The 27,233-nt window shown below is 39.4% G+C and overlaps 1 non-coding gene across 1 annotated transcript; it reads right to left on the bottom strand.

The window, feature by feature from the left end:
* Positions 1 to 6,340: 6,340 nt before the first annotated feature.
* Positions 6,341 to 6,447, bottom strand: LOC111761793 (U6 spliceosomal RNA). The gene has a single exon (XR_002795057.1). It is a non-coding gene; the product is annotated as a U6 spliceosomal RNA (small nuclear RNA).
* Between the last annotated feature and the right edge of the window lie 20,786 nt (positions 6,448 to 27,233).

Raw genomic sequence — 27,233 nt, 5'->3', positions numbered from 1 at the left:
GTAGGGGAGCCCCATGTGCAAGGCGTGTGCCCTGTAAGGAGAGCTGCCCAGCACGAAAGAAAGTGCAGCCTGCCCAAGAATGGTGCAGCACACACGGAGAACTGACGCAGCAAGATGACACAACAAAAAGAGAAACAGATTCCCATGCCGCTGACAACAACAAAAGTGGACAAAATAAGAACATGCAGCAAATCAACACAGAGAACAGACAACTGGGGCTGGGGGCTGGGGTGGGGGCTGGGGACTGGGGGCTGGAGCTGGGGGCTGGTGGGTTGGGGGGAAAGGGAGAAAAATAAATAAAAAATAAATCTTAAAACAAAAACAAAAACAAAAAACCCAGTGCTAACCACAGGTCTGGTAAAAGTGACAGGAGAGGCTTGTGAACAAAGATCACATCTGAGTCCAACTCTGTCACACTCAGGAACACAAACTCCAAAGTAGGGCCAAATGACATGGCACTGAACTCCATCTGCCAGGACCATAGAACCTGTGGGTCTCTGTAGCCCCCAGAAGAACCAATACCTGTAGATTGTATCTATACCTCTGCTGAGGTGTGTGTAAGGGTGACCCCTCTGATGATCTCCCAGCTTTCTTTTGGAGACTCATAGCCATATAAACTCATTTTCCTTTCCATTTCCCCCTTTCATTCAAGGTCAAAAAGCATTTTTAACTTCTGATATTACATGTAGGCTGAGATATTCTGCTGGTCTGATTGACCATTTTATTCAGGGTCATTCTCCAGCCACATCATCAGCTGGTACTTGGTAGTAATCCCTTGGTGCCAGGGAGGCTCATCCCCAGGTGTCATGTCTGATGCTGGGGGGAAAGCAATGCATTTACATGCTGAGTTTGACTTCAAGACTGGCCACATTTGAGCAGCATGGAGGCTCTCAGGAGGTAAAGCTTAGGCACACTTCAACTCTAGGCCTAGTTCTTATTTCAGGCACACAGGCTCACAAGCATAGTCATTAGCATCAAGGGCTCATTGTTGGACCATCCTTCCTTATTGGTCTTAGCCATTGTACTTGGGGGATTGTTGCTGTTCCATTAGGGAATGCGACAGAGCTCCCCTGGCCAGGAACTCAGCACTCCCCCAGCCGCTGTTCCCAACTGTAACCACTATGAAAATATCCAGGAGGTTGAAAGTGAATGGCTGGAAAACAATCTTACAAGCAAACAATAACCAAAAAAGGGCAGGAGTAGCTATATTAATATCAGACAAAATAGACTTTAAATGCAAAACAATTGTGAGAGACAAAGATGCATACTACATATTAGTGAAAGGGATAAGCTTTCAAGAAGAACGAACAGGGAAGCGGACTTGGCCCAGTGGTTAGGGCATCCATATGGGAGGTCTGCGGTTCAAACCCTGGGCCTCCTTGACCTTTGTGGAGCTGGTCCATGTGCAGTCTGATGCATGTAAGGAGTGCCATGCCACGCAGGGGTGTCCCCGCACAGGGGAGCCCCACGCGCAAGGAGTGCATCCCGTAAGGAGAGCCGCCCAGCGCGAAAGAAAGTGCAGCCTGCCCAGGAATGGCGCCGCACACATGGAGAGCTGACATAGCAAGATGACACAACAAAAAGAAACACAGATTCCCGTGCTGCTGACAACAACAGAAGTGGACAAAAGAACATGCAGCAAATAGAAACAGAGAGCAGACAACCAGGGTGAGGGGGGGAGAGAAATAAATAAATAAATAAATAAATAAACAATCTTCAGTTTTTTGAGCTAACCCAGTATCATTCCTCCTTTAATTTTTGAAAAACATTGGACAATATTGGTGCTATTTCTTCCTCAAATATTTGATATGATTCAATAATGAAACCCTCTCTCTGGGATTGGAGTTTTCTTTTTGAGAATGTTTTTGATATTCAATTTAAGTTCTTTAATATATACGCCAACTATTTAACTAGTCATATTTTCTGTTTCTTCTTGTGTCAATTTTGGTAAATTACGCTTTTCAGGAAGTTGTCTATTTCATCTAAGTTGATGAATTTGATGGCATGAAGTTTGTAATGTTTTCTTATTTTTATGTCAGGGGTGACAATTTCCTTTTTATTCTTTTGGTGGCTTGTGCTAGATGTCTTTTATTTCTTGATGTGTCTAACTGGAGGCTTTATCAATCTTCTCAAAAAACAGCTTTTGAATTTTAAATTTTCGCTATTTGTCCATTTTCTATTTCATTGAGTTCTGATTTTTTTCTTTCCTTTGACTTATTTTGGGGTTTCTTTTCTCTTCTTTTTCCAGCTTATATTTTAAGGTGGAGCATTGTGTCATTGATTTTAGATCTTCCTTATTTTCAAAGATAGGAATTTAAAGTTATAAGTTTTCCCAAATTGGACATGTAGCATTTTTGTTGTCATTGTATTAAAATATTTTCTTATTTCTTTCGTGATTTCATCTTTGACCAATATATTATTTAGGTATACGTTGTTTATTTCTATATATTTAAGGTTTTTCTAGACATAATATTGTTATTGATTTTTAATCTAATTCTGTATTGATCAGAAGATATACTTTGTGTGATTTCAGTGCTTTAAAAATTATCATGACCTGTTTTATAACTCAAAATTTGGACTGTTTTGGTGAATGAACCCTGTGAACATGGAAAAATAGATCTACAGTTGTTAAATATAGAGCTCTATAAATGTCAATTAGATTGTGTGGTGTTTGGTGTTTAGATCTCTACCCTTACTGACATTTTTATGTTTAGTTTTTCTATCAATTATTGAAAAAGGGATGTTAAAATATCCTACTTTAATTTTGTGGTGGTCTATATTTCTCTTTAATTCTTCAATTTTTGCATCATGTAGTTTGAGGTTTGGTCAGGGAGGGGATATAATATATATTTATAATTGTTATGTCTTCTTAATGAATTTTCCCTTACCATTTTAAAAAGTCCCCCTTCATCTTAAGTAATATTTATTGCTTTGAAGTTTATTTCTTCTGATATAAAAATAGCCACTCTAACTTTCTTATGGTTACTATTTGCATGGCATATCTTTATCCCCTCCTCCCATTTCCTTTCAGCCTCTATGTGCCTTTACACGTAAAGGAGGTGAAGATGGTCAGTCACCACACCAGGGAATCAAGAGTGCCAACAACTGCAAGTAAAGTAATTGTATCCATCATCCATGTGGAATCTAAGCCCCTCTTGATCCAGTGGTGGAGTGTACATCACCATCCCAGGGTCTACAGAATGGAGGAATAAAATATGGATTAGAGTGGACTTACTGATATTCTACTATAAAAGTATTGTGATTAGTAATAGAAGAAATTGTAGCATTGAGGTGGAGAAAGTGACCACAGTAGTTGCTCAGGGCAGGGAGAGGGAAGAAGAGATGTGATATGGGAGCATTTTTGGGACTTTGAGTTGTCTTAAATGATTTTGCAGGGTCAGATGCTGGACTTTATATATCCTGCCATAACCCACTGAATGTACTGGTGGAGAGTGTGAACTACAGGATAAACTATTATCTATGTGGTACAGCAGTGCTCCAAAATGTGTTCACTGAGTGTGATGAGTGTGCCACAATGATGGGGGAGGTTGCTGGTGTGGGAGGAGTGGGGTGTGGGGGTGTGGGGGATATACAGGAACCTCATATTTTTTAATGTAACAATTTTTTGTGATGTATATATCTTCAAAAAATACTGTTTACAAAAATGATGGGGTAGGGGGGTGGGGAGTGGGGTATATGGGAAGCTCTTATGATTTTTATGTTTTTAAAATGTTTTTTTTAATGTAACGTTCTTTGTTATCTATTAACTTTAATAAACTTTTTAAAAAAAGATTTATTTATTTATTTATTTCTCTCCCCTTCCCCACCCCACCCCAGTTGTCTGTTCTCTGTGTCTATTTGCTGCATGTTCTTCTTTGTCCCCTTCTGTTGTTGTCAGCAGCACAGGAATCAGTGTTTTCTTTTGTTGTATCATCTTGTTGCGTCAGCTCTCTGTGTGTGCGGCGCCATTCCTGGGCAGGCTGCACTTTTTTTGCTCTTGGCAGCTCTCCTTACGGGGTGCACTCCTTGCGCGTGGGGCTCCCCTGTGCAGGGACACCCCTGCGTGGCACGGCACTCCTTGCATGCATGAGCACTGTGCGTGGACCAGCTCCACACGGGTCACGGAGGCCCAGGGTTTGAACCATGGACCTCCCATGTGGTAGACGGATGCCCTAACTACTGAGCCAAGTCTGCTTCCCTTTAATAAACTTTTTTATACTGCATATAGTAATGTTTTGCTTTTTAAAATCTATTCTGTTAAATTGTGCTCTTTAATCAGAATGTTTTCTTTACACCAGTATAATTTGATTTAATTGTTGATGTGGTTAGAATTAAATCTACCATTTTCTTATTTGTTTTCTCTTTGTTAACTTTGGTTTATGATTCCCTATTTTTTCTTTTGGGATTTTGAATATTTTTTAGTATTCCATTTTATCTATTGGCTGTTTGGCTATTTCTCTTTGTATTATTTTTCATTGGTTGCCCTTAGGATTACAGTGCACAATATCTAATTTCTCACTGTCTATTTAGATTTAATACTGTACCACTTCAAGCCAAATGTAGAATCTTAGCAACCACATGGGTACATTTACCACCCCTCACTAATCTTTATTTATTTATTTATTTATTTATTTTTTTATTGACTTTGTAATAATATTACATTAAAAAAATATATATATGAGGTCCCATTCAACCCCACCACCCCCACCCCACCTCTCCCCCCCCCCCCCCCCCCAGGAACACTCATTCCCATCATCATGACACATCCATTGCATTTGGTAAGTACATCTTTGGGCACCTCTGCACCTCATGGTCAATGGTCCAGATCATGGCCCATACTCTCCCCCATTCCATCCAGTGGGCCCTGTGAGGATTTACAATGTCCGGTGATTGCCCCTGGAGCACCATCCAGGGCAGCTCCATGTCCCAAAGACGCCTCCACCTCTCATCTCTTCCTGCCTTTCCCCATACCCATCAGCCACTATGTCCACTTTTCCCAATCCAATGCCACCTTTTCTATGTGGACATTGGATTGGTTGTGTCCATTGCACCTCTATGTCAAGAGGAGGCTCAGATTCCACATGGATGCTGGATGCAATCCTCCCACTTTCAGTTGTAATCACTCTAGGCTCCATGGTGTGGTGGTTGTCCTTCTTCAACTCCATCTTAGCTGAGTGCCTCACTAATATTTATGTTATAGTTGTCATATGAATTACACCTACATTTATTGAACCTCCCACCAGATAATATAATGTTTGCTTATAGTTGTCATTCATATTTTTAAAAATTTAAGACAGAAAATAGATTTTTACATTTCTCACATATTTACCATTCCTCTTGCTCTTCTTTCATTCCTGAAGATTTAATTTTCCTCTGGCATCATTTCTCTTCAACCTGAAGGATATCTTCTTCCTTTAGCAATTCTTCTAAAGTAGGTCTGTTGGTGACAAATTCTCTAAGTTTTCCTCTATATGATAATGTTTCATTTTGCTTTTACCCATAAAGGATATTTTTACTAGATTTAAAATTTTGAGTTGACAGTTGTTTTCTTTTAGCATTTTAAAGTGTCCTCTGATCTCCATGGTTTTTGATAAAAATTCTAGTCATTCAAAAAGTTGTTTCTCTCTTTCAATATATTGCTTTTCTCTGACTATTTACACAATTTTTTTCTTTTTCTGTGATTTTCTGCAATTTGATCATGATGAATCCAGTTGTCATTTTCTTTGAGTTTATCCTATGTGGAGTTTACTGAGGTTTATTATTATTATTATTAGAGAAGTTGTGGTTACACGACAACCGTGCATAAAATTCAGGGTTCCCTTATACCACCCTATTACTAACACCTCACATTAGTGTGGTACATTTGTTAGAACTGATGAAAGCACAGTTCTATAATTGTACTATTAACTATAGTCCCTGGTTTAACTTAGGGCTCACTATTTGTGTCGCACAGTTCCATACATTTTTCTTTTAGAGTTCAATATTTTTTAGTTTATTCATTTTTACTTAATACTTACATACAATGAAATACACATATCTTAACTGAGTTTTAACAAACATATACATATTACCTAAGAAACCCAAACCTCTATCAACTTATAGACCATTAATTTTTACTTCATAAATTACTCACATGTCAATCTTCATCTAGTATATCTGACCTCTATTCCTCCAAAGACAACCTATATTCTGATTTTATTTTCTACCACGGATAAGTTTTTCCTGATCTGAGAGTTCATACTTGTGAAATCATACTTATGAACTCTGTTGGGTAAGGCGCCTTTCACTTGGTATAAGAATGTTGTATATAGCAGTAGTTAATTTTTTAAAAACTATTTTAAAAAATATGGAATGCTTCATGAATTTGCATGTCATCCTTGTGCAGGGGCCATGCTAATCTTCTCTGTATTATTCCAATTTTACTAAATGTGCGGCCGAAGCAAGCACTTACTGAGATTTTTTAATCTATAAATTTATTTCTTTTACCACATTTGGGATTTTGAAGGCATTATTTATTTAAATACATTTTCTACCTCAACTCTTTCTCTTCTCCATCTAGGACTCCAATGGCATGTATATTCTATCTGTAGATATTGTTCTGTAGGTTTCTGAGGTGCTGCATATATATATGTGTGTGTGTGTGTGTGTATTTAAAAGATTTATTTATTTTTATTTCTCTCCCTTGCCCCCCCCCTTGTCTGCTCTCTGTGTCCATGAGCTGTGTGTTCTTTTGTGTCTGCTTGTATTCTTGTCAGTGGTACTAGGAATCTGTGTCTCTTTTTGTTGTGTCATCTTGCTGTGTCAACTCTCCGTGTGTACAGTGCCACTCCTGGGCAGGCTGCACTTGTTTATGTAGGATGGCTCTCCATATGGGGCACACTCCTTGTGTGTGGGGCTCCCCTACACCGGGAACACCTCTCCATGGCATGGCACTCCTTGCACACATCAGCACTGTGTGGTCCAGCTCACCACATGGGTCAGGAGGCCCTGGGTTTGAACCTTGGACTTCCCATGTGGCAGATGCTCTATCAGTTGAGCAAATTCACCTCCTGCATATATTTTTAAAAACTTTTTCCTCTATTTTTTCAGATACAATAATAATTTCTTTTCAAGTTCATTGGTTATTTCCTCTTTTATCTCAATTCAGTAGTTGAGCTATCCAGTGAATTTTTAATTTCAGAGATCATATATAAATCAGTTCTCAAATTTCCTTTAGTTCTTTTTCATAGTTTCTCTTTTTTTGCTGGGAACTTTTAACTTTTCACCCATTTCAGATGTTCTTACTTTTACCTAGTTATAATAGCAGGTTTAAAATCTTTGTCTAATAAGTCCAACATCTGAATCATCTTGGGGTTGGCTTTTATTAATTGCATTTTTTCCTTGAGAATTAGTCCCATTTTTTGTTCCTTATATATTCAATAATTTTGGAATGCATACTGGACATTATAATTGCTGTGTTCTCTATATTCTGAATCCTGTTATAATCCTCTGGGAAAAGTTCATTTTTGTTTGTTTGTTTGTTCTAGCACATAAATAGAGCATTTAGGCTCATTCTGGAAGTTCTGTTTTTCCTTTAGTGAGAAGTGGTTCTAATTTCACTTCATTTCTCAAAGTCTTTGCTATTTTGCTTTGATCTGATCTGTCCTATAAATACATAATTTAGGAGTGAGCCCAAGATTTGAACAGGTTCTTAGAATTAGGGAATTCCCTTCTCCTCCTCTCTGCTTTGCAGGATTTTTCCCAGCCTATCTAGCCTGCTAAGGTCTCTATTTCTGGTTCCTCTGGTTACAAAAACAGGGTTCCTTTCAGAGTTTTTACCACTGATGCCATGTCTCTGCCAAGGAGATTAGTGACTTGGTCTTCCGTGAGCACAGTGCCATGAAAGAAGAGAAAACAAAATGGGAGACTCACCACTGTGTGGGCCACTTCTTCAAATTTTGGTTCTGCACAATCTGTCTGCTTTTATTTACTTTTTAGAGATTATAGATAATTGCTTTTGTTTTAATCAGAAAGACAGGCAGGCTGTCATGATCTTCCACTATCATAGTGGACCAAGAATTGTACAACTCAGTTTTGATTTCTTCTTTTTTTGTAGCAGAGAGAAGTTGGGTGATTGTGGTATTGAGGGCAAGGACACAAGACTCTTCTGAGAGTCTTGCACAGGCCATATTACCTTAACCTATGGTTTATTATTTATGTACTTATTGTTTAATCTCAGGCACTTGGGGGTTTTCTAGTAATCTATTTTTATTATTGATTACTGACAATTCTTCTGTGAAGAGAGTATACTCAGAATAATTTTAATTTTTAATTTTACTGAGGCTTTTTCATATGACTCAGCATATGAGTTGATTTTGGTAAATGTTCCATATTAATTTAAAAAGAATGTGATAAATACCATTGCTGGGTACTGTGTGTGTATGTGTGTATATAAAATGGGGAGAGAATTTTGTTTATTGTATTGTTCAGATCTAATACAGTCTTATATTTTTGTCTGCCTTTTTTCTTTTTATATCTATTATGAGAGCTGTATTAAAGTCTCCTATAATTGTGAAATTGTCTTTTTCTCTCTCTTTTTTAAATCTCATTTTGATTCTCTTATTTTCTGCTTTGGAAATAAAAAATAATAGACATGGGATCAAGAAACGTTATAAGAGTCAAATGTTTAATGAATTTGCCTGAGAGAGTTTGATCCATCCACCTGATAATAGAGGTGAATAATTAAAGTAGATTGGGTAAAGCTTCATAAATTTTGGGTATACATTACTATCATTTGACTTTGTGAAGTCTTTTTACAATGATACACTGACTGACCTATCCATCCAAAATTGTCACAATCTTACTTTGGGTAGTGATTACATTCAAAGGCCTCAGATAAATCCTTTGTGAGTTTGATTTTGCATAATTTTGCTTTGATTTAGTCTGGGTTGATTTAAAATTTCACTCTCAGATGTCTAACTAATTGCCGTTATTTCCAGTTGATTGGGTAGGACCTCATTCTGGACTATAAACACCAACAACACTTAATCAAGAAAGAGGTTTATATTCAGACCAAGTAATTTTTTTTGAATTGCAAAGTCTCTTCTCCCAGTAAAACAGAAGGCTTTCTACCTAACAGCTGTCTAATATTGGAAGGAAGCAGTAAATATTTTACCTGAATGAATGCAGACACTCCTCCCCTCTGTTAAGAAGTAATAAATTTTACAATAAAGAAAAATTAAAATTTTCTCATATTCCTTATTTTTGCTTCTATAATTAAAATAGTTATTTGTGATGTCCTTAAATGAGACATTACAAAAACAATTTTCAACATATAATTGATACCAAGCAAACGAGGGCTCTTTTCTCCCAATGTCTTTCTTTTTCAAATGTTTTTTTTTAATTAAAAAAATTTTCTTTTGAAGGTACATAGATCACAAGAAATGTTACATTAAAAAATACAAGAGGTTCCCATATACCCCATCCCCTCATCCCCCATGCCTCCTACATCAACAACTTCTTTCATCATTGTGGCAGATTCATTGCATTAGGTGAATACATTTTGGAGCACTGTTGCACCACATGGATAATAGTTTACATTGTAGTTTACACTTTCCCCCAGTACTTTCAGTGGGTTATGGCAGGATATATAGTGTTCAGCATCTGACTCTACAATATCATTTAGGACAACTCCAAGTCCTGAAAATGCCCCCACATCACAGCTGCTCTTCCCTCTGCCTGCCCTCAGCAACTACCATGGCCACTTTCTTCACATTGATGCTACAATTTCTTCCATTACTAGTCACAATAATTCTATATTAGAATACCAGTAAGTCCACTCTATTTTATTCCTCCATCCTGTGGACCCTGGGATGGTGATGTCTACTCCACCTCTATATTGAGAGGGGGCACAGAAGGGGGAAATGGTAAAGACAAATGAGTTTATGTGGCTAAGAGTCTTCAAAAAAGAGTCAGGAGGTCATCAGAGGGGTCGCACTTACACATGCCTCAGGAGGATCCCAGAGATGCAACCCCAGGTACTGGTTCTCTTGAGGGCTTCGGAGATAAACAGGTTCTACAGTCATGGCAGATGGCTCTGGTGTTCAGTGCCTTGTCAGTGGGCTCTACTTTGTAATTTGTGCTCCTGAGTATGATGAAGTTGGACTCAGATGTGACCTTTCTACACATGCCTCTTCTGTCACTTTTACTGAACCTGTGGTTGGCACTGTGGTTGGTATATACTCAGGAGACTTGAATCTCTGGACTGTCCATGTGCCAGCTAGGCCCTGAACCTCAACAGAGTTGCAACTCCTACTCTCCAGTTCATTGGACTTACCCAGGTCAGCAAAGAGAGAGGTGAAGATGGTCAACCACCACACCAGGGAACCGAGAGGGCCTACAACTCCAAACAGGAAAATAGCATCCATCAACCAATGTGTCTTTAAAGGCGATTCCTGAGACACCAGGGTTTCAAAAAAAAGAAAGAGTTTATTTGGTTGTGCAAGCAAAGGAGCACAGTAGTCTTCATGGCCCCAAACTGCTTCCCTGATCTGCTAAAACTCTAAAATTTTATAACATCCAGTGCTAGTGAATATTGGGGTGGAGCTGAACACAAGTTTCCTTTGTTAATAAACATTTAAAATGCTGAACAAGATTGGGGTGGTCCCTGAACCAGAGGGAGTCACAAAGTTACAATAATTATCAGAGATCAAGTTTCTGGAACAGAGTAGAGGTCACAGGATTTTCCATGCAGATATTAAACGGGAGGGTGGAGTGGTTACCATCATCATAGTAAGCATACACAAAGGTTAGCCTACATCTAGAGTAACCATAAACATGGGTGAGCCCTAGCTAGCTTCGGTAATTTCAGTATTAATTTTGCTGTTGGTAATAGAAGCAGCATCTGCGTAACAATCCATTAATCCTAATCATTTGTTAATTCCTAACTCTCAGTTGCATAATGTCATATATTGCAATTCATTAGTAATGCTTAATTCTATATTATGAAACAAATTCCTAAGAAAATTTATAGGAAAAGATGATAAAACAATTAAACTGAATAACTACACAATGCTAAAGCTCTATAATGTATTTGTGTATACATATATTAGAAACCAAAATGAGTGTTCTTATCTTCATTTTAATGGTAACATTCTTATATTTCTTTGTACATTCTCTGTGAGGCATAATTGTGCTCTGCTCAAAATATATTTGCATTAAAGTACATATTTTTTTTCAAGAAGAGTAAAAGTCTCTTTAAGCAGAAGGCTTCAAAGGCTGATAAAACTGCAAGGAGGGAAACGGACTTTGGCCCAGTGGTTAGGGCGTCCGTCTACCATATGGGAGGTCCGCGGTTCAAACCCTGGGCCTCCCTGACGTGTGGAGCTGGCCATGTGCAGCGCTGATGCGCGCAAGGAGTGCCGTGCCACGCAAGGGTGTCCCCCGCGTGGGGGAGCCCCACGCGCAAGGAGTGCGCCCATGAGGAAAGCCGCCCAGCGTGAAAAGAAAGAGCAGCCTGCCCAGGAATGGCGCCGCCCACACTTCCCGTGCCGCTGACGACAACAGAAGCGGACAAAGAAACAAGACGCAGCAAACAGACACCAAGAACAGACAACCGGTGGGGGGGGATTAAATAAATAAATAAATAAATCTTTAAAAAAAAAAAAAACAAAAAACTGCAAGGATAAGAAGGATAACACCTTTGTTGATATGTTAAAGAGGATTCATGGAAAAGGAAGGTAAAATACTAAGGGTTCAACTGAGAAGTCTTTCAAGTTATAACTTCTGAATAGAAAAAGCAGTCTCAAAGTTGGAAGATTGACAAAGGAGCTTGGAAAACAGAGCATAATATTCTCTGACCAACCATGGTTTTTGCTTGACCTCAGAAAGGAAAACTACAATTGGAGGGACATGTTAAAAGTGGCATGGCATGATGGGAAATAGAGGCAGACCCTGGAACTTGAAGTCAGGTTCTGAGGTTGGTACCACAGGGAGCACCTATGAGTGGAGAGAAGCCAGTAACCAGATGCATGGTCCATTTTCAGGGATACGTTTGGGAGCTGGCTCAAAGCAGTCAAAACGAAGCCAAGATGAGCTTTAATCCTGGTATGTTTTCTATCACCAAAACAGATGGTTTATGCGAGTAGTAGTTGACCAAGGATTCTTAGCCTCCATGGAGGCTATCCATTGGGAATCCACAGATAGATTAGGAACTATGTGATTTCTTTTTTTTTTTATCCCCACAAATATTTAACTTTATTTTAACTTCAAATAATAAAATAATAGAGAAAAGGCAGCTTAACAAATTGCTGAAGAATTACTTTTAAAAAATTCTGTCCAGGCCCATTAATCTTATTTAATCTTAAAAGCCAATTCAATTGTTTCTCCAGTGTTCAGAAATATAAATAAATGAGCACGGACTGGTAAAATGACACGACCAAGGTCTCCTTGTTAATGAAGAAAAAAAAATGCTTGGTCATATTCACATCTCATAAAACTAAATCCCATATACTTAAAAAAAAAAATTTATTACCCCCCCTTTTGCGGCTTGCTTTTTGATGTCTGCTCTCTGTGCCCATTTGCTGCTCATTCTTCTGTGTCTGCTTGTCTCCCTTTGTTGCGTTGTCTTGCTGTGCCAGTTCTCTGCTGGTGTGGGCCGTCAGCTCTTGCGGGCATGGGTTGTCAGCTCTCCATGGGCACGGTGGGTGTGGGCCGTCGGCTCTCCGCAGGCCTAGGTTATCAGCTCTCCATGGGTACAGGCCATCAGCTCTCCGTGGGTGGAGGCCGGCTTGCCTTCACAAGGAGACCCTGGGATGAGAACCCAGGGCCTCCCATGCTGTAGACGGGAACCCAATCAATTGACTCATACCTGCTTCCCCCCATATACATTTTTTGACCTTTAGCACTGGTATTTTGTCTTCTTTGCACTTGCTACAAAAATATTACAATATTACTGTTAACTATAGTCTATAAGTCATGTTAGCTATATTTTTCCCATGTATCACTGTATTATTTGTTTTTTTGATGTAACTTTTAAAAAATCTTTAAAAAAGACCACAGAGATCACACAAAATGATACATTAAAAAATATAAGAGGTTCCCATATACCCCCACTCCCCAACCCCCCACACTCCTCCCACATCAACAACCTCTTTCATCAGTTTGGCACATTCATTTCCTTTGATGAATACATTTTGGGGCACTGCTACACAGCATGGATTATACTTTACATTGTAGTTTACTCTCTCTCCCAGTCCATTTAGTGGTTTATGGCAGGATATATAATGTCCTGCATCTGTCCCTGCAATATCACTCAGGGCAACTCCAAGTCCCAAAAATGCCCCCATTTTACACCTCTTCTTCCCTCTTCCTGCCCTCAGCAACTCCTGTAGCCACTGTCTCCATATCAATGATATAATTTCTTCCATTGCTAGAGTCACAATAATTCTATAGTAGAATACCAGTAAGTCCACTCTAATCCAGATTTTATTCCTCCATCCTGAGGACCCTGGGATGGCGGTGTCCATTCCACCTCTAAATTGAGAGGGGGCTTAGATTCCACATAGCTGATAGCTAATGGATTCTCCTGCTTGCAGTTGTAGACTCTGTTCTCTGGTGTGGCGGTTGGCTATCCTTACCTCCCTGCTAGCTGACCTGGGTAAGTCTAATGAACCGGAGAGTAGGAGTTGCAACTCTGCTGAGGCTCAGAGCAAAGCTGGCACATGGACAGTCCAGAGACTTAATCTCCTGAGCATACTCCAACCCCAGCGCCAACCACAGGTTCAGTAAAAGTGACAGAAGAGACATGCATAGAGAGGTCATTTCTGAGTCCCACTCCATCACACTCAGAAACACAAATTCCAAAGTAGGGCCCGCTGGCAAGACACTGAACTCCAGAGCCATCTTCCATGACTTTAGAACCTGGGCATCTTTGTAGCACTCAGGAGCACTACTACCTGGGGTTGTATCTACTTTGGCTCTCTCTGGGATCCTGCTGAGAGATGTGTAAACGTGACCCCTCTGATGACCTGATTTCATTTTGAAGTCTCTTAGCCATATAGACTCATTTGTCTTTACCATTTCTCCCTTTTATTCAAGGTCTTTTTCTAGTTCCATTACCAGCCTATGATTGGTAGTAATCCCTCGGTGCCAGAAAAGTTCATCCCCGGGAGTCATGTCCCATGCTGGGGGGAAGGTAATGCATTTACATGCTGAGTTTGGCTTAGAGAGTGGCATATTTGAGCAACATGGAGGCTCTTAGAAGGTAACTCTTAGGCACCCTGCAGCTGTAGGTGTAGTTGAAATTTCAAGCACACAGGCTCATAAACATAGTCATCAGTATCAAGGGTTCATCACTGGACCATCCTACTTCAACTGTCTTTGCCCTTCACTTGGGGGATTGTTGTTGTTCCATTGAGGAATGTGACAGAGCTCCCCAGGAGGGGAACTCAGCACTCCCTCAGTTATCATGTGTAACTCTATCAACTATGACAATACCCTACAAACATCTGAACATATCTATATACCCTACATGCATGCCCTGGAGAATTCCCTCCTACCAATGTGTCCCCCATCAATGACACCCCACACCAGTGCTCCTCCCCTGCCATAGTTGAACCCATCTGTGATCCAAAACTTCTTAAAAAATGAAGACTATTATATTGCCAAATTCAATTAGTAGGAAAATGAAGTAGTAATGATAGGTTTAAAGATTAGAAATAAAATACATAATAATTTAGGAAAACAAAATAAAGTAAAAAGTAGATTGGGGTATTAAATAATGAAAAATATCATAAAACTTTTTTTTTGATGTTTTGCCTTTCATCACTGTAATAGGTGTTGCCCTGTATGTACAGTGGGAAAGCAATCTCTTCCATTTCTTCCTCAGTGTCTACATCACTTAAAAAATTTTTTTTTTTATTATGTCCTCAAAAAAGTTTTAGGTCATAGTAAAGTCACATGTAGAATATAGGGGACTCTCATATACCCAACATCAAACCCTTTTCCCACTTTCCAAACAATGAACTTTTTACATGTGGATGTTGCATTTGCTACAACCGATGTACAGATATTGAACATAGCTACTAACCGTGGTTCCATTATGGTTTATATTTTAGATTGTACATTTTTATAAATTTTTGGTTACATTATGGTTTACATTATGGTTTACATTTTAGATTATACACTTTTATAAATTTTTGGTAAAATTTAACATGCCCTGTATCCATCATTGCATTATCTTGAGGAACATTTCCATTGCCCTATAGACACCTCCTCTTCCATCTATTCTATTCCTTTTTCCACCACCCCTTCGGGCCCACAGTGACAACCAAGCTTCACTGCTTGAAGGACAAGATTCATAGATACTTGTAACAATGCTGAGGGCTTGACACACTAGTCTGTCCTCCCGCATAGAGTGGACTTACTGGTATTCTTCTATATTATTATTGTGACTCTAGCAATGGAAGAAATTGTATCATTGATGTGGAGACAGTGGCCACAGGAGTTGCTGAGGGCAGGAAGAGGGAAGAAGAGGTGTAAAAGGGGGGCATTTTTGGGACTTGGAGTTGCCCTGAGTGATATTGCAGGGACAGATGCAGGACATTATATATCCTGCCATGAACCACTAAATGGACTGGGAGAGAGAGTAAACTACAATGTAAAGTATAATCCATGCTGTGTAGCAGTGCCCCAAAATGTATTCATCAAAGGTAATGAATGTGCCACACTGATGAAAGAGGTTGTTGATGTGGGAGGAGTGTGGGGGTTGGGGAGTGGGGGTATATGGGAACCTCTTATATTTTTTAAAGTAACATTTTGTGTGATCTATGTATCTTAAAAAATAAAAATAAAAAACAAAGAGTAATATGAAACAATAAAAAAAATAAACCCATTTAAGTGTTTATGTAACCATATGCTCCCTCTCCCCACCCCTCACCCCAGGCATTTTAGTTTATAGCTATTGTGCTAATTTGGCTCTGTTGGTATAGAAATAATCACAGGGGTCTTGTTAAAACTACAGGTTTGTGGAAATGTCTGGGGGTGGGTACCTGGGAAGCTAATTTTATAAAGCTCTTTATTGCATTGCTACTCAACAGGTAGGCTGCAGACTAGCAGCACTGGCATTGCCAGTGGCTTATAAGAAAGATAGAATCTCAGAGACATACGCACCCTCAAACGTACCAAATCATAATCTGCATTTTTACAAGATCATCCGATTCTTTGCATGTGCATTAAAGTTTGAGAAGTACTGCAAGTTTTAGGTACTATTACCCTAAAGTTTCTTTTTCTTTCTAACTTCTCAGTGATACAAGGGAATTCTAATTAAGTTAATAAGACTATTTTCCTAGTTATAACAACTTGTTTCAAAGCATCTTATACATATTTTCACATCTGAGTATTCTTTAAAATAAACTATCTCATGGTTTTTATTTATTTATTAAAGATTTATTATATTTATTTCTCTCCCCCCACCCTGGTTTCCCCCGTTGTCTGCCCTCTGTTTCCCTTTGCTGTGTGTTCTTCTGTGTCTGCTTGTATTCTCATTAGGTGGCTCCGGGAACTGATCCTAGGACCTTCTGGAGTGGGAGAGAGGCGATTACTCTCTTGTGCCATCTCAACTCCCTGTTCTGCTATGTCTTCTTATTTTCTCTCCTCTGAGTCTCTTGTTGTGTCACTTGCTTCGTCACCTCTCAGCATCAGCCGGCTCTCCTGTGCAGGGTGGCTTTCCAGTGCTGGCCAGGGTTCACACACAGGGGGTCACTCCTGTGCTGAGTGGCATTCCAGCATGGGTCGGCACTCTGTGTGGGCATGCTCACTCTGTGGGCCAGCTTGCCCTCACCACGATGCCCTTGGCATCGAACCCTGGAGCTCCTATATGGTAGACGGGAGCCCAATTGGTTGAGCCACATCCATTTGCCTATCTCATGGCTTTTAAATATAGTAACATTATATATTAGTTAATATTCTTTTGAGAGATGAATTATACACATTGAAATTTTAGAAGAAGCAAGCCTGAAAAGAAGAACATTTAAACATGAGTTTTCTAGTATTATAATAATGCTGATCTCTTTTGAAATTTACTTTCAGTTTCACTTGATTCTCTTTGAAAAAGCAACTTGAATCTTCAAGAGCATAGTTCTATCTATGTTAGTTTGATTATTTTCTTATCAGATTGAGATATCAGGGGCCTATACCTCTCTCACCACAGCACTGAGTGGATATTCTTTAACTACCAATTCAAGGGAAAAACCAAACAAAACCACAAATATTTCAGTATGGGCTTGTCCCAACTCTGTTTTTGCAGAAGTTTTCCATCCCTGCCACCCCTTGCCCCCGCAACTAGCCTCATACCAAGAACATATTGGCATTTTCGTTCTCTTCTTTTCCATGGTTAGAACAAAATTTTAAGGAATATGGAGCAAATATTTTCTTGTTGTACATCTTTCTAATCAGAATATGATTAATTGGTTCCATTATCAGTCAAGAAACTGCGGTTTTCCCTTTTCCTCTTCTAATTCTCTTTGCTTCCTTGCTCATTTTTAGTGAACAGCTAATATTAAATGAATTAATTTAGCTGCCTTTTATATTTTATAATCACCATCTTCTTCCTGCAGCAGGTTCAAGGCTGCTTTGCACTAAGGTCTTGGTCCTTTCCTTTTCTGAACATGGGAAGAAACAGTTTTTTTGGTACCAGGGATTAAACCTGGTACCTTGAATGCAGGAAGCCGGTGCACAACCACTGAGCCACATCAGCTCCCCTGAGGTGGTTTTTTCTTTTGTTTGCTTATTGTTTGTTTTGTTTAGGAGGCACTGGGGACTGAACCTGGGACCTCCCATGGGGGAAGCAGGCGCTCAACTACTTGAGCCACATCTGCTCCCAAGAAAGAATTTTTAAATATAGCTTACCACAGTGGTTCCTTCACAGATGCTCATAAAAAGCTGCTCTGAAACTCAGGGTAATCCAGAGCCACTACTACTGTATGTCCCAGAAAGTTTCCCACCAGAAGACAAACATCATTACTTAGCCATGAAAGTAAACTCTGGGACACCACAAATTAAGGTGGTTACAGGAAAGGTTAGATTCCTTTTGATTAATTTATAAAATTTCTCTCAACTTTCAAATACAAATGTTGGTAATTGTGGTAGTAGAAATAATGGTCCCCCAACAAGGTCTGCTGTCATACTCCCCAGAATTCTCAGAATCCCCAGAACCTGTGAAGATAGTACCTTACATGGCAACAGGGACTTCACTGATATGATTAAAGATCTTGAGGTTGGGAGATTATCCTGGATTATCCAGGTGGACCTGGTATAATCACAAGGGTCCCTGACAGATGCAAGAGATTGGGGTAATGTGAGGAGTGGGTCAAAAGCCAAGGAATGCAAGTGGCTTTGAGAAGCTGAAACAGGCAAGGAAACAAATTCTCCCTTAGAGCTTCCAAAAGAAACCAGTCCTGCCTGCACCTTGATTTTTGCTCAGTGATACTTCAGTGGACTTCAGACTTCCAGAACTCTAAGAGGATAAATTTTCATTATTTAAGTTGCTATGTTCCTTTGCGGTAATTTGTTACAGAACCAAAAATACTGATGCAGTTACATAGGCATTTTTATTAACCACATATGCCATAATTTTATACAGCTACTTTTTTTAAAATACAAAAATGGTTGTATTGTGGCTATTACTCTATCCAAACCATCAGTTTCACTTGACAAAGATGCAAAATCTATTTTTTTTCCCTGGTCTTTTATCACCCTGACTGGCACTATCATGAACTTGGTGTGTATGATGGTTAGGCTAATGTGTCAACTTAGCCAGGTAACAGTGCCCAGTTGTTTGGTCAAGCAAGCACTGGGCTAATGGTAATATGAGGGTATTTCATGGACTTTAATCATCAGTGAGTTGATTGCATAGATGGCTGGTTACATCTACAATCAACTAAGGAGATTGCCATCGGCAATGAGGGACGTCTCATCCAATCAGATGGAGGCCTTAAAGGGGAAGTGATTTCAGCATTCAGAGAGAGAATTCCCATCTCCACTTTGAACAGCCAGCATCTCCTGGAGTGCTGAAACCAGCTCAGCAATAGGTTTGCATGGAGGGAAGGCAACGCAGAAGTAAAGAAATAAAAGGACAGAAAGAAAGACAAAAGAGAGGAAATAAAGATGGGACCAGAGGACTCACAGCTTCTGAAACTGAGAGCCTCAACCCTAGTTTCCACATCATATTTATTTAGGAACTAACAAGCAGCTGTTTGTTATTTACTGTAATAAGGGACAGGTGCAACATTACGATAATAAGGTACAGGTCACACAAAGTTCAAATGCCTCCTCACACAAACATTTTTTCGTGCTGACCAGATGGTGTTCCATCTAGTCAAGAACTGTTGTTCCTAAGCCCACACTTTTTGTCAGTGCTATGGAAACGTTTCAATTTCAAACCATGTTCCTTACTGTTTTCCCACCACACTGGAGAACTTATTAAGGACCTTCACCGGAGCCCGGGTTTTGCAGCCTGCCTACAGAATTTGGACTTGTGCACCCCATGGTTGCGTGATACATTTTTAAAGATCTCATACTATTTATCGATTTCTCCTGTTGGTTCTGTTTCCCTAGAAAACACTGACTAATACAGTGTGTATTTAAAGCCACTAACCAGTCTCTAGAGGGTCTGGATTATGATTCTGTCTGAGTTTACTGTATCTTGTCCCTATTTGTGGTACAGAGAATTGTAATTAGATGGCAATTTCTCAGTAAATTGACTACTTAACTATTTGCTTTTGGAAGTGAAGAAGATGTTTTTTCAAATTTTGATTCTACCATTTCATAATTTATAACTTTATGCAAGAGCTTAACTTTTCTAATCTTTGAATTCTTTATATGTAAAATAGGGATCATAGAAGTATAATGATGACTATATATGAAATAATGTATATTAAATTCTTATCAAAGTTGCTGCTTCAGAGAACCTACTATCTAGTCAGTAAATGGTAGCCATTATTGGTTGGTTAAGATTGCACAAAACTTGGACATGACACACTGGTGTTTGCTCATTGTGATTACGTCTGGGTCACATCTGACATTCTGTCATGGATAAACCTGAACAGTTTAGATAATGATAAGAACTATCTGGTATAGATTTTCTGCTCAATCACCGAGTTAAAAATAATTATCTTATGGGGGAAGACAAGTGGTATTTTAAGAGTAAGAGCACTTATACTCATTTAAAAACAGTTTTCTCCCAGGAATGAAATTTGTATCCATCTCTGATCTGTGTGTGACAAAAACCACTGAATAATGTGCTGAGACATGCTTAATGTGTGGGAGGTAATTCTTTCTCATGATTTTATTAATCTCTTAGCAAAAGATAGCATTCTGCCTGAGTTCTTAGAAAATTGAATGATTTGGAAGTTGTTGATGCAAAAAAAAAGGTGTTGTGCAACAGCGTAAGATATTACTGTGCTATTTGCTGAGGAGCTCAGCTTAATTTCAGAAGTATTTTTAAAGAATTATTTTATCTCATTTGAAATATTGAGATAAAATATTCACTAGCCATGGTAAATTCACTTATTGCTCATTTCTGAAATGTGGACATAAATATTCACCTACAATTTAGAGAGAAGGTTCACAGAAGAGAAGAAAAGGTCTTTTAAAATTCTGAATTAAAGGAGTCTTTCAATATGTGGAGTAGATTTACTTCCCACCAGGATGTTTGGGCACATTAAGTCCCATTAGCTTTCTTTCTTATGTTGCCATAATTCTAATGGAATTATGAACCAACACTGAATTAGGATTTAACAGGCCTGGGCTGTGGTTCTAACTTTCCCATCTACTAAACATCTGACTGTGGGCATTCATTTCCTCATGAGTTCTCCAGGTATCAATTTCTTTGTCAGTAAAATCTACAGCTGAACTTCAATAGTTTGCATATCACCTTCAAAAATTTTGCAATATGAATCCATCTCTATTCTAATTTAATATTGACTTTTAAAATGGTTCAATTTTTAATGTTATTTCTTTAATGGAGAAGTAAGTTTATAGAAAAATTACACAGGAAAATAGAATTACCATATACCCTCTGTATTACTCAGAGTTCTCTAGGGAAACAGAATTAACAAGAGATATCTGTCAATAGTATGCGATTTTATAAAAGTCTGTCACATGACCGTGGGGATAAACAAGTCCGGGGTTATACAGGCAGGCTGCAACCAGGGGTTCCGATGAAAGTCCATTGAAGGTTCTTGATGTGTTCTGGGAGACACTGGCTGTCCAAAGATGAGCTGGGAAATTCTCACTCAATGCTGGAATCACTCCCCATTTTAAGGCATTCAACTGATTGGATGAAGCATCACTCATTGCTGCTGGCAATTTCCCTAATTGTTGTAATTATAATCAGCTATCTATGATTTACCACTTCAGTAAAGTCAATGGTGACTAAAGTCTATAAATGCCCTTGTATTACAGTTAGCCCAGTACTTGCTTGACCAAACAACTGGGCACAATTACCTGGCCAAGTTGACACATTCGCCTAATCATCACACCCTCTAACTTGATTCACTTTTTAAAACAAACTTATTTTAAAAGGAAATATTCTATCATTGCAACTAAAAAATCAGTATCATTTACCATAAGTGCGAGGTAACCATTGAGTCAATAAATGAAAGTAAAACTTTGTATTAAGTTCAAGATAGATGTGGTAGCCTTGCTGAAGTCTGAGACAGAATTCTCTATGTAAAAGGCAAATTAGGAAGTGCCAGACAGGAGTTGGAGACATAGTAGCACCAAAAAGAACTGAAAAGGGAATTCCAACTTATTATGTGATTCAGTGTTACTTAATGCTTGGCTTGTGTACTCCCTAAATCATTTTATCATCCCTATTGGTATACAACCTATGCTATGGGAATCACTCAGTTCAGTTATTTAAATGGTCCTATTTAACTGGGAGAGAGTGTAAACTACAATGTAAAGTATTATCCATGCTGTGTAGCATTGCTCCAAAATGTATTCATTAAATGCACTGAATCTGCCACACTAATGAAAGAAGTTGTTGATGTGGGAAAAGTGGGGGGTGTGGGGAGTGGGCACATGGGAATCTCCTTTATTTTTTAATGTAACATTTTATGTGATCTATGTATCTTTTAAAAATAAATAAAAATATATTTTAAAAAAATGGTCCCACCTAAGGGTCAACAAAGACATTCCTACCTCCAGATGTTGTCAAGTCACAAATAAAGGCAGGCATGTGCAAATGGAAAGGAAGTACTTTCTGAGGGAATTTGTGATGATGATGGTGACAATTTCTCTGCCAGGGAAAGCACAATGGGGACCAGTGCTTCTCTTGGTGCAATGGAATCAGGAAACATTGCTCTGAGCAGTGGCAATGACTGACATCCTCTCTGGGAGTTCAAAAGTCAGAAGCACAGGAAATCAGGGGGTAGAGGAAGGATGTAAGCTGACATCAACATGGGTGAAATCTATGATAAGCTGGAGGTAAGTATGTGTACAAGGAAGGGATAAAATGGGGGCATAGGGTTACCTTTGGGTGGGGCTTTGCAGGCTAGGGATGGGAGGGTGGGTAATATTGCCCAAGAAATTGGGGGGAGGGTGGGGCAACATATGAACACAGGAGATTGTCAGGTGTTCATTGAGAGTATAATGCTGAGAAATCCTTTTAAAAAATATAATAAGGAAAGTTACCTGTTTAAGATACTTAAAGGGGATAATCTGATGCAGGACAGACTCCTAGGGAATATGTGAATGCTCATTTTGCCAGAGTGGGTTATATCATTGGGTAGAGGCCCATATAATGAGAGTGAAGGTATACCCACATCCTGGGGAGGACTGATGCCATCAAATAGAGGGAACTGTATCTCTCAAGAGAAATGGTGGCTCCCAGGGCATTAGGGCAGTTGAGAATGTCAAGCCTTCAACACTGTTGCAAGTATCTCTGAACATGGCTCTTCAAGAAATGAAGATTGACTGTCACTGTAGGCCCTAAGGGGAGGGAGAAATAGGTATTGAATAGATGGAACCAATGTAACTATGTGGGCAATAGAAGTGTTTCACAAGAGTACACAAGGATAGATATAAGACATGTAAAATTACATCAAAAATATATAGGGGCTGATAGGCTAAAATGTAAATCATAATGTAAAACATAAGATAACTAAAATTTAGAAAATTATATAGTCTAAAATATAAACCACAATGTAAACACAAATGTTACCTTGTTTGAAAGCTATTGTCTCAATATCTGTACATCAGTTTCAGTAAATATGGTATGAATATGTTAAAAGATTATTGCTGTGGAAGGGAAAAGGTTTTATGTTGGATATGTGGGAGTACTGTATATTGTATATATGAATTACTGTGATCTAAAACTCTTGTGAAAATAAGCTTAATAATTAGAAAAAAGAAAAGAAAAAGATAGGATGTAGAATTTTTATAAATTAATATGTATTCTATATCTAACCTTTAAACTCATCACTATATTCCATTTTACTATTAAGGGAACCTGGCAATATACTGGGCTTCACTTTTCAGGAAGTTTTGGATCACAGACAGGTTCAACAATGGCAGCAGAGGAATACTGGTGTGGGATGTTATTGACAGGGGACTCATGGTTGGCAGGGAGTTCTACAGGGCATATATCCAGGGTACATAAAAATGTTTGGATATTTTCATAATGCAAACAATTAAAATCAACAACTGAGGGAGTGCTGAGTTCCTAGCCAGGGGAGCTCTATCACAGTCCCTAAAGGAACAGCAACAATCCCCCAAGTGCAACGGCAAAGACCAAAAAAGAAGGAAGGTCCATCAATGAGCCCCTGATACTGATGACTATGCTTGTGAGCCTGTGTACCTGAAATAAGAACAAGGCCTAGAGCAGCAGTGTGCCTAAGAGTTACCTTCTGAGAGCCTCTGTGTTGCTCAAATGTGGCCAGTCTCGAAGCCAAACACCATGTAAATTTGTTGCCCCCCCCCCCCCCCCCCCCCCCCCGGTGTGGGACATGACTCCCAGGGATGAGCCTCCCTGGAGCCAAGGGATTACTACCAAGTACCAGCTGATGATGTAACTAGAAAATGACCTTGAATAAAAGGTTCAACTCAGACCAGCAGAATATCTCTGTCTACATATAATACCAGGAGTTAAAGATGCTTTTTGACCTAAATCAAGGGGGAAATGGAAAGGACAAATGAGTTTATATGGCTTTGAGTCTCTAAAAAAGAGCCGGGAGTTTATCAGAGGGGTTGCCCTTATGCACACCTGAGCAGAGTCTCAGAGACAGATAAAGTAGATACAACCCCAGGTATTGGTTCTTTTGAGGGCTACAGAGACCCACAGGTTTTATGGTCATGGCAGATGGAGTTCAGTGCCATGTCAGTTGGCCCTTCTTTGGAATTGGTGTTTCTGTGTGATGGAGCTGGACTCAGATGTGATCTCTTTTCACAAGCTTTCCTGTTACTTTACCAGAATTGTAGTTGGTGCTGGGGTTTAATATATACCCAGGGGATCTGAATCTCTGGACTGACCATATGATAGCCAGGCCCTGTGCCTTAACAGACTTCAATTCCTGCACTCTGGCTTATTGGAATTACCCCACTCAGCTAACATGGAGTTGAAGAAGGTAAACTACCAGACAATGGAGCCAAGAGTGCCTACAACTGAAAGCTGGAGGATTGCATCCAGCATCCATGTGGAATCTAAGCCCCCTCTTGACATAGATGTGGAATGGACACAACCAATCCAAGGTCCACAGGATGGAGGAAGAGAATATAGATTAGAGTGGACTTACTGATATTCTATTCATGAACTGTTGTGATTACTAATTGAAGAAAATGTGGCATTGGCATGGAGAAAGTGGCCATGGTGGCTGCTGGGTGTGGGGAATGGGAGGAAGAGATGAGATGTGGAGGCATTTTTGGGACTTGGAGTTATCCTGGGTGGTGCTGCAGGGACAATTACCGGACATTGTAGGTCCTCCCATGGCCCATTGGATGGAATGTGGGAGAGTGTGGGCTATGATGTGGACCATTGACCATAAGGTGCAGTGATGCTCAGAGATGTATTCACCAAATGCAATGAATGTCTCATGATGATGGAGGAAAATGTTGCTTGGGGGGAGTAGTGGGGTGAGGGGAGTGGGGGGTAATGGGGACCCCATATTTTTTTAAAGTAATATTAAAAAAATGAATAAAGACCAAAAAAAAGTCAGAAGCCCACTGTTTGAATGAATATGGAGACTGTATAGAGATATTTCCTAAGTGTTGACTTGGGTTACTTTTATTATGGTGTTATTTAAACATGCAGAAGCTTATAGTTCCTATGTAATATGAAGTCCAAAATTTCAAGAGAAATTTATGAAATATTTATAAACCACAGAAAACTGACTAAACAAAATATTTTGCTGGATAATGTTGTTTTGCTGAAATTGCTGTTTGTCAGGGAATTTTATAGTGACTGCTGCAGGGCAGGTTAATTTGAATTTGATGTCCAATACCAGAAGATGCCTTTCAATGATTCCTTAATTAGACTAAAGCATCAAAGGTATGAGAGATGGGGAAGACTTGGGAACAAGAGGAGGAAACCAGTATGTGGCAAAATGAATAGGCAAGGGTTTGATCAGGCAGGTGAGGAACAGGGTTTTTTCGAAGCAAAGGTAAATGAGATAAATGGTGTAACCTTGGCTACACAGCACACTCAGACCTCCTCCTGGAGAGGAGGCTGCTGGCTGGAACCATGTCTAAAATAGTTCCTTGTAGGGATGTGAGGAAATCTATAAGGCACCAGACCAAGAGGAAGCCTGGAAATTCATAAACAAATCTGAGAGTTGATGACAAATCTCATGTTGGTGTGATAATGGCTAATGAGGAAGAGGTATGCTTTGAGAGAATGATGTGGCCGTGATGTGGAGATTTGAAGATGGATGCTATTGGACACAGAGCTGGCATCTAGGGGAAAGGAGTCTGCAAGAACTAGATGAAAGGTTGAAGCCTTCAGGGAACTGGCCGGAGTATAGGGAAAGCCCTCAGTCTTTGAGATGAGCCAGGGAAAGTAATTGGGATTGGAAGCAAGCAATCACACGTGGCAGAAGGATCAGTCAGGCACACAAAACTGGGTCCCTCCTGTGCCTCGTGGTGAGAAGCATGTGGGCATGAAATGGTTCCTAATGGACTACCAGGTCCATTTCTCCCAGGCCCAGGGTGTGGTATGATTATGTCAACAGGAGATATTTATTATTGCAGTCAGCCAAAACTCCACTGGGTTGTGAGAATTCTTTTTTTGTTTATTTATTTTTTATTTATTTTTAAACTTTTTTTGGTTATGAGAATTCTTGAGAGTCATTAGTATCATTTTAAAATGCACATACTTCTGGGAGTGCCTTTACACTAAAAATAGCATATTTCCTTGAGCAGTATGATGTGCTAAGACTGTGCTAACCCCTTCGCATGCTTTATTTCACATAACCATTATGACAACTTTAACATGCAACACTATCATCATTCCCTTCCTAGAATTGTGAGGAAAATATATCACAGAGAAATTAAGTAATCCACCCGAGTCACGTAGGTAATAAGGCAAAACCAGAATTCCAAGCTCATTTGTTTCACCTCCAAGGCCTATGTTCTGAAACCACTCAGCTATATCACCTTAAGAAATCCTGAAGTTCTCAAAATTGACCCCCATAGTTGTGGTGGACTGTAATTGGGAGAGAGGATAGCTGGTGCTTGGCCACCTCCCACTGTGAAATGCCCTTTCCTGGTTCTAGCACCAAGCAGATGTGCATGTGTCCACTTCGGTAGGGACCAGAGAAGTTTTTGTACTCCTTTCCCACATCATTGTGGTAACATGTTTGGCACTTGTCAGGCAGCTTCCCTTTTGGAACTGGGCTGCCATGACCACAAGCAGAGAATCTATTGTTACTAAGTGTGAGGAGTCTCTGAAATTTTATCACAATGCAGTAAGCAAGCTGTACAATGTTACACACTCCTTTGAAAAATTGGTGACAAACTCAAGGGAGAGGATGGAGCAATGGATTCAAACATTGGTATTTGTCATTAAGAAGCGATAGCAGCACCAAGACTGATATCAAGAGAGAATCATTCTAGCACGAGGCTATCACAAATGCACAAGTTACAGAATTTCAAATCAATGACAATTGTTAATATTGACATTGGACAGATTTCCCACTGACCATCTGGACACCTTAATAAAACCTGTGTTCATTAACAGAACTGAGACTGTGCTTCTCATC

This window comes from Dasypus novemcinctus, chromosome 6 (genome assembly GCF_030445035.2).
Source record: "Dasypus novemcinctus isolate mDasNov1 chromosome 6, mDasNov1.1.hap2, whole genome shotgun sequence".
Taxonomy (NCBI): Eukaryota; Metazoa; Chordata; class Mammalia; order Cingulata; family Dasypodidae; genus Dasypus; species Dasypus novemcinctus.
The sequence above is the reverse complement of the archived record's forward strand: the minus strand, read 5'-3'. Positions and strand labels throughout refer to the sequence as shown.